Genomic DNA, 5,681 nt, shown 5'->3' on the forward strand with positions numbered 1-5,681 from the left:
CTTTGTTTATTCCATTTAATATACTTCTCATCTCAGATAATATGTTCTTCATTTCAGACTGGTTCCCTTTTATAATTTCCATTTCCATTTTTATGTTTTTTTTTTAATCTCTTTGTTGAAATTCTCACTGAATTTAGGCAAACGATCATTGAGCATCTTTATAACCAGAGTTTTGAACTCTGCATCTGTTAGATCACTTGACTCCATTATATCTGGATCTCTGTTCTGTTCTCTTATATGGTTTCTGCTTCTTTGTCTTCCCATTTTGTCTGCCTTTCTGTGTCTGTTTCTATGTACTAAGCAAAGCTCCTAAGTCTCCTGGTCTTATTAGTGTGGATTTGTGAAGTAGGTGTCCAGTGGCACAGTCCTGAGAGGGGTTCAGCTGCAGGCCAAATTTAGTCTAAGCCTCTGCCTCTCCAGGGCCATCTGTTACAATTCAACAAGCAATCCACAGACGCTGTGCTTATAGTTGCCTCAAAAAGCCACACCAGAAACCGAGGCCAGCTGCCTTTAGTGTGTACAAGGAACACTGGACTCTGCAAGGACACACCTGGATATGGCTTCGGTGGGGGCGTGAGTTGGAGGAGGCAGGGTTTCAGGAAATCCTCTGAGCGAAGGCACCTCTGTTATCCAGTTTGATGAAGTCACGGCTATGGCGGCGCTGTGTCCAGCGTACTGGTATAGGGAGGGCTCAACAGGGAACAATGGATACCGCCAGTACTTCTGTAGAGTGAGTCTCCCCTTGGCCCTCATTCCGACAATGTCTCCCTGTAAGTCCTTGGTGCCCCCTGTGCGCAGCCATATCTGCACTGGTGCTCAGACTGAGCAGGTCCGTCACCGTGAAAATCCTCTCGGGGATGCGGCCCCTTTAAGAGGCTTCTGCTGCTGCCGCAGCCTCCGTCTCACTCCGCCACTTAAGACCAGGCAGTTTCATATCCTTATCCTATCCTACCTTCTGCTGTTGCAGGGTGATTTCTTGGATTTCTCTCTAGTTGTATGGCTTGTTCATCTAGATCCCAGGCAGTTTTTCCTTGCTGCTGCTTGTTGTTTCTGTCATAACTTTGATTTGGTTGCCAGAGCCACTATCATCTACGCCATTTTTTTTCCCTCTCCTTAATCCTGTACTTCTTAATTCCTTCCTATTTTTTACCCATCCCACCAAACCCCTCCATCTGTCAATCCTCAAAACGTTCTCTGTATCTAAGAGATTTTTATGTTTTGTTTGTTCATTTATTTTTTCTTTATAGTCCACATGTAAGTAAAATCATATGGCATTTGTCTTTCTCCATCTGACTCATTCTACTCTGCACGATACCCTGTGGGTTTACCCATGTTGTTGCAGGTGGCAAGATTTCATTTTTTTTGTCGGGGGGACTGAGTGATATTCCATTGTATATTTGTACAACTTCTTTATCGAGTTCTTTATTTTTATTTCTTTATTTATTTACTTACTTACTTATTCTTATGCCTACAGCACCCAGTCTTCCTAGGTGGCCTCCCATCCAAGTACTAACTGGGCCTAACCCTGTTTAGTTTCTGAGATCAGACAAGATCGGGCATGGTCAGGGTGGCATGGCTGTAGACTATCTAGTCCTTTATTGATGGATCCTCGGGTTGCACCCATATCTTGACTATTGTAAATAACGCTGCAATGAACATATGGATGCACATGTCCCTTCAAAGTTGAGTTTTGAGCTTCTTTGGGTAAATACCCAGAAGCGGAATTATTGGACCCGTCTTTGTCTCTTGTTATAGCCTTTGTTTTAAAGTCTGTTTTGTCTGGAATAAGTATTGCTACCCCAACTGATTTTTTCATTGCCATTTTCAATATGTATTTTTCCAACCTTTTATTTTCAGTTTGTGTGTGTCTTTGAATCTGAAGTGTGTCTCTTGTAAGGGTCTTGTTTTCTTATCATTTAGCCACCCTGTCTTTTGATTGGAGCATTTATTCCATTTACATTTAAAGTAATTGTTAATAGATATGTAGTTAACTTCCATTTTATTATTCGTATTTTTTATCCACCCCCCACTTCTTCTTCTTAAAGAAGTCCCTTTAATATTTCTTATAATGCTGGCTTGGTGGTGATGAACTCCTTCAACTTTTTCTTGTCTGGGAAGCTTTTTATCTGTTCTTCAATTCTAAATGGTAGCTTTGCTGGGTAGAGTAATCTTGGTTGTAGGTCCTTGATTTTCATATTTTTTCAAATACTCAGTTTGAATATTTCATGTCAATCCCTCTGGCCTGCGAAGTTTCTGTTGAGAAATCAGCTGATAGTCTTATAGGAGCTCCCTTGTAGATAACTGTTTTTCTCTTGTTGCTTTTAAGATTCTGTCTTTAACCTTTGACATTTTAATTATGATGTATCTTGGGCCTGTTTGGATTCATCTTGTTTGGGACTCTCTGAGCTTGCTGGGCTTGTAGTCTATTTCCTTCACCAGATTAGGGAAGTTTTTCATCATTATTTCTTCCAATAGTTTTTCAATTCCTTGCTCTCTTTTCCTTTTGGTACCCCTATGATGTGAATGTTGGTATTCCAGAGGCTTCTTAAACTATCCTTATATTTTTAGATTCTTTTTTTCTGTTGCTATTCTGCTTTGGTGTTTTCTGCTACCTTATCTTCTAAATTGCTGATTTGCTCCTCTGCTTCATCTAATCTACTGTTGATTCCCTCTAATGTATTCTTCATTTCAGTTATTGTATTCTTCATTTTCGACTGGTTCTTTTTTGTGTTTTCTGCCTCCATTTTTATGTTTACTGTCTTTTTGTTGACATTCTCACCGAGATCATTGAGGATCCTTATAACCAGTGTTTAGAACTCTGCATCTGGTAGATTGCTTGTCTCCATTTTGTTGAGTTCTTATACTGGGGCTTTATTCTGTTCTTTTGTTTGGGACATATTTCTTTGTTACCCCATTTTGGCTGCCTCCCTTGGTTTCATGTTTATACATTAGGTAGAGCTGTTATGTTTCCTGGTCTTAGTAGAGTGCCTTTATGTAGCAGGTGTCTTGAGGGGCCCACTGGCACAGTTCCCCCTGGTCACCTGAGCCAGGTGCCCCAAGTGTGTCCCTTGTGTGGGTTGTGGGTGCACTACTGTTGTAGTTGAGCTTTAGGTGCTGTCGGCATGTCAGTGGGAGAGATTGACCCTCAGACTGATTGGTTGTAAGGACTGGCCATGATAACAGTGGAGGAGCTGTTGTGCAGTGGTTGACCCTGCGGAGCAAGATCGCTTTAGCCCCACTCTGCCCATTCTGCTCTTTGGATGTGTCATCTGTGGAGGTTGTTGGGTAGTGCTCTGATGTGGTCTGAAGCTGGCCACTGGGTTTATTGGTTCTGGGGCCTCTTAGGAGGATCTGTCTGGCAAGTTAAAGTCAGTTGCTATCTGTGCCCTGCCCAGGGCCACTTGGTATGAGCTATAAGTGACCTGCGGATAGTTGCCACTTGTGCTGGGCTTGGAGATTCCTAGGAGAGGCTATACTGTGAATCGAGGCTGGCAGCTGCTAATGCCAGGGGCTGCTTAGCAAGAGGCATGAGCATGCCAAGGACAGACGTTGCTTTTTTGGGATTTGTGAACTTTTGATAGATTTTAGTAAATATTGCAGCATGAGCCAAGACAGGCCATTTGTATTGAAAAGCCACTGGAAGTGGCTTGGATGGGCCAGCAAGTTGAGTGGGGCGGGATCTCAGGGAATCACCAGAGCAGGGCAACCAATGTCAGCCAGGTTGATGGAGACTCAGACATGGTGCTTCCTGTGTCTGCATGTTGGATCAGAGGAGGGTTCGACAAAGGAACATGCCTTCTGCCAGCACTTCTGTCTGGAAGAAAACTGCCCCTCCAGCCCTTGCATGGAAGCCAGACAATTCAGATCCTCACAATATGTCCCTGATGACTTTGAGCTGCTGCCCCAGGGCTAGAGCTCCAAGCAAGTGAGTCTATCTGCAAGTAAGTCTCACTTAGTCACAACCTTCACTGGTTTTCACAGCCAGAAGTTGTGGGGACTTCTCTCCCAAGCACTGGAACCCTGAGCTGGGGAGCCTGATGTGCGGCTGGAACCTTTCACTCCTCAGGGAAAGCCTCTGCAACTGAAATATCCCTCTTCATTTTTAACTGCTACACGTGAGTGTGAGAGCAGCCCATTCAGCATCTTTGCCCCTTCTATCAGTCTCTTGTGACTTCTTCCGTACATCCTTAATTACAGGACTTCTGTTCAGCTAGACATTAGGCGATTCTCAATGACGGTTCTGTAGTTTAGTTGTAATTTTGATGTGGTTGGGAGAGGAGGCTAGCACAGCATTTTTCCTACTCTGCTATCTTAACTAGCGCTCTAAACGATGCTTTTTAAAGAGTGGGAAGCTTCCCAAGAGGAAAGGAAGGGAATTCTGTAAGACATGATAGATGCAAAAAAAAAAAAAAAAAAAAAAAAGCAGCATTTTTCAAGTGCCTCCATGAATAATAAGAGTTTCTCTACTAATATTCTGACAGGAAACTAGCAAGTCAATTAGTGATGATGCTGTAATGTTTACTTATGCGTAGAGGGAAAATTAAAAGTTAAATAGTTCCCACACCCCCACCATGGACATTATGTGGGAAAACACCTTAGGAATATTTTCATTTCTAAATTACCTTTTACAATAGATGAAAAGAAGCATCATCAATGTGAAATGCAGTGAGTATTCTAGACTCCATTGGAGATTTGTACAATTTTTTTTATTGTCAAATGTATTCAAAGTATTAAGATTCTGAAATTTTACACTTCTCAAATTTTGATTTTAAAATATTCTTATTTTATGAAATAATTGAGAGAATAGAGGGTTTATTTATATTTATTTTTATACCTTTATTTTTCAAAGTAAAAAGTTGTTAAGCCTATGTCAGTTCCTGAAATTTTTTTGCAATTTTCACTAGTCCATGAAATTAAAAAGTCTGGGAACTAGTGTTCTAGAATAGTTGATATGATAGATTTATAATAAAATATTAATTAGAACACTCATGAAATAGTTAGATTTTCACATTGTAAATTAACCTTATTGTTTTCAGTCTTGCTCATTCAACTCAATTTTACATGCATTTATTGAAAGGCTTCAGTATAGCAGGCATCGTCCTAAATGATGCTGATGTAAAGATGCATAAATATGGCCTTTGCTGTTGAGAGCAAACCAGTTTAGTGCAGGAGACAGAAAAAAACCCCACTTCTTTCTTCAATGTGATACCTGTAATTAGAATAATAGATGTATGTAACAGAGAAATAATTAAGTCAGGAAATGGGGTTCAATCAAAGAAGTCTTCACGTTTCTGTTGGGGTTTAATAGACAGAAATGAGACTGTTCTAGATGAATATGGACTGGATGGCTGTTCTGCCCAAAGGGAACCACATGCCCAAGTGCATTATGACTTGAAAAATCAGGATCGTTGATACTGACAGAGCAGCCAATGGAGTGGCCAGAGAAGAAATCTGAGAGGTAACCTAGAGTCAGATTATAAAGGAACTTGTATATTTTGTGGAGATACTTGGACTATATTCAATATATGCCTAGAGAATCTTTGAAGGGTTTCAAGTAGGAGAGAATTGGAAATCTTTCTGAAAATATATTAGTATTTCCTTTCTGCCTCTGTAAGTAGAATAGCAACAGGAAAAGAAGAAGACCAAATATGGGTGGATTGACTTTATAAAAGAAGCCATAG

General features: G+C 40.8%; 1 pseudogene; it reads right to left on the bottom strand.

Moving 5' to 3' along the window:
* Positions 1-1,465: 1,465 nt before the first annotated feature.
* LOC111741396 lies at positions 1,466-1,584 on the bottom strand (annotated as a pseudogene).
* Positions 1,585-5,681: the final 4,097 nt, after the last annotated feature.

This window comes from Pteropus vampyrus, unplaced genomic scaffold (genome assembly GCF_000151845.1).
Source record: "Pteropus vampyrus isolate Shadow unplaced genomic scaffold, Pvam_2.0 Scaffold77, whole genome shotgun sequence".
Lineage (NCBI taxonomy): Eukaryota > Metazoa > Chordata > Mammalia > Chiroptera > Pteropodidae > Pteropus > Pteropus vampyrus.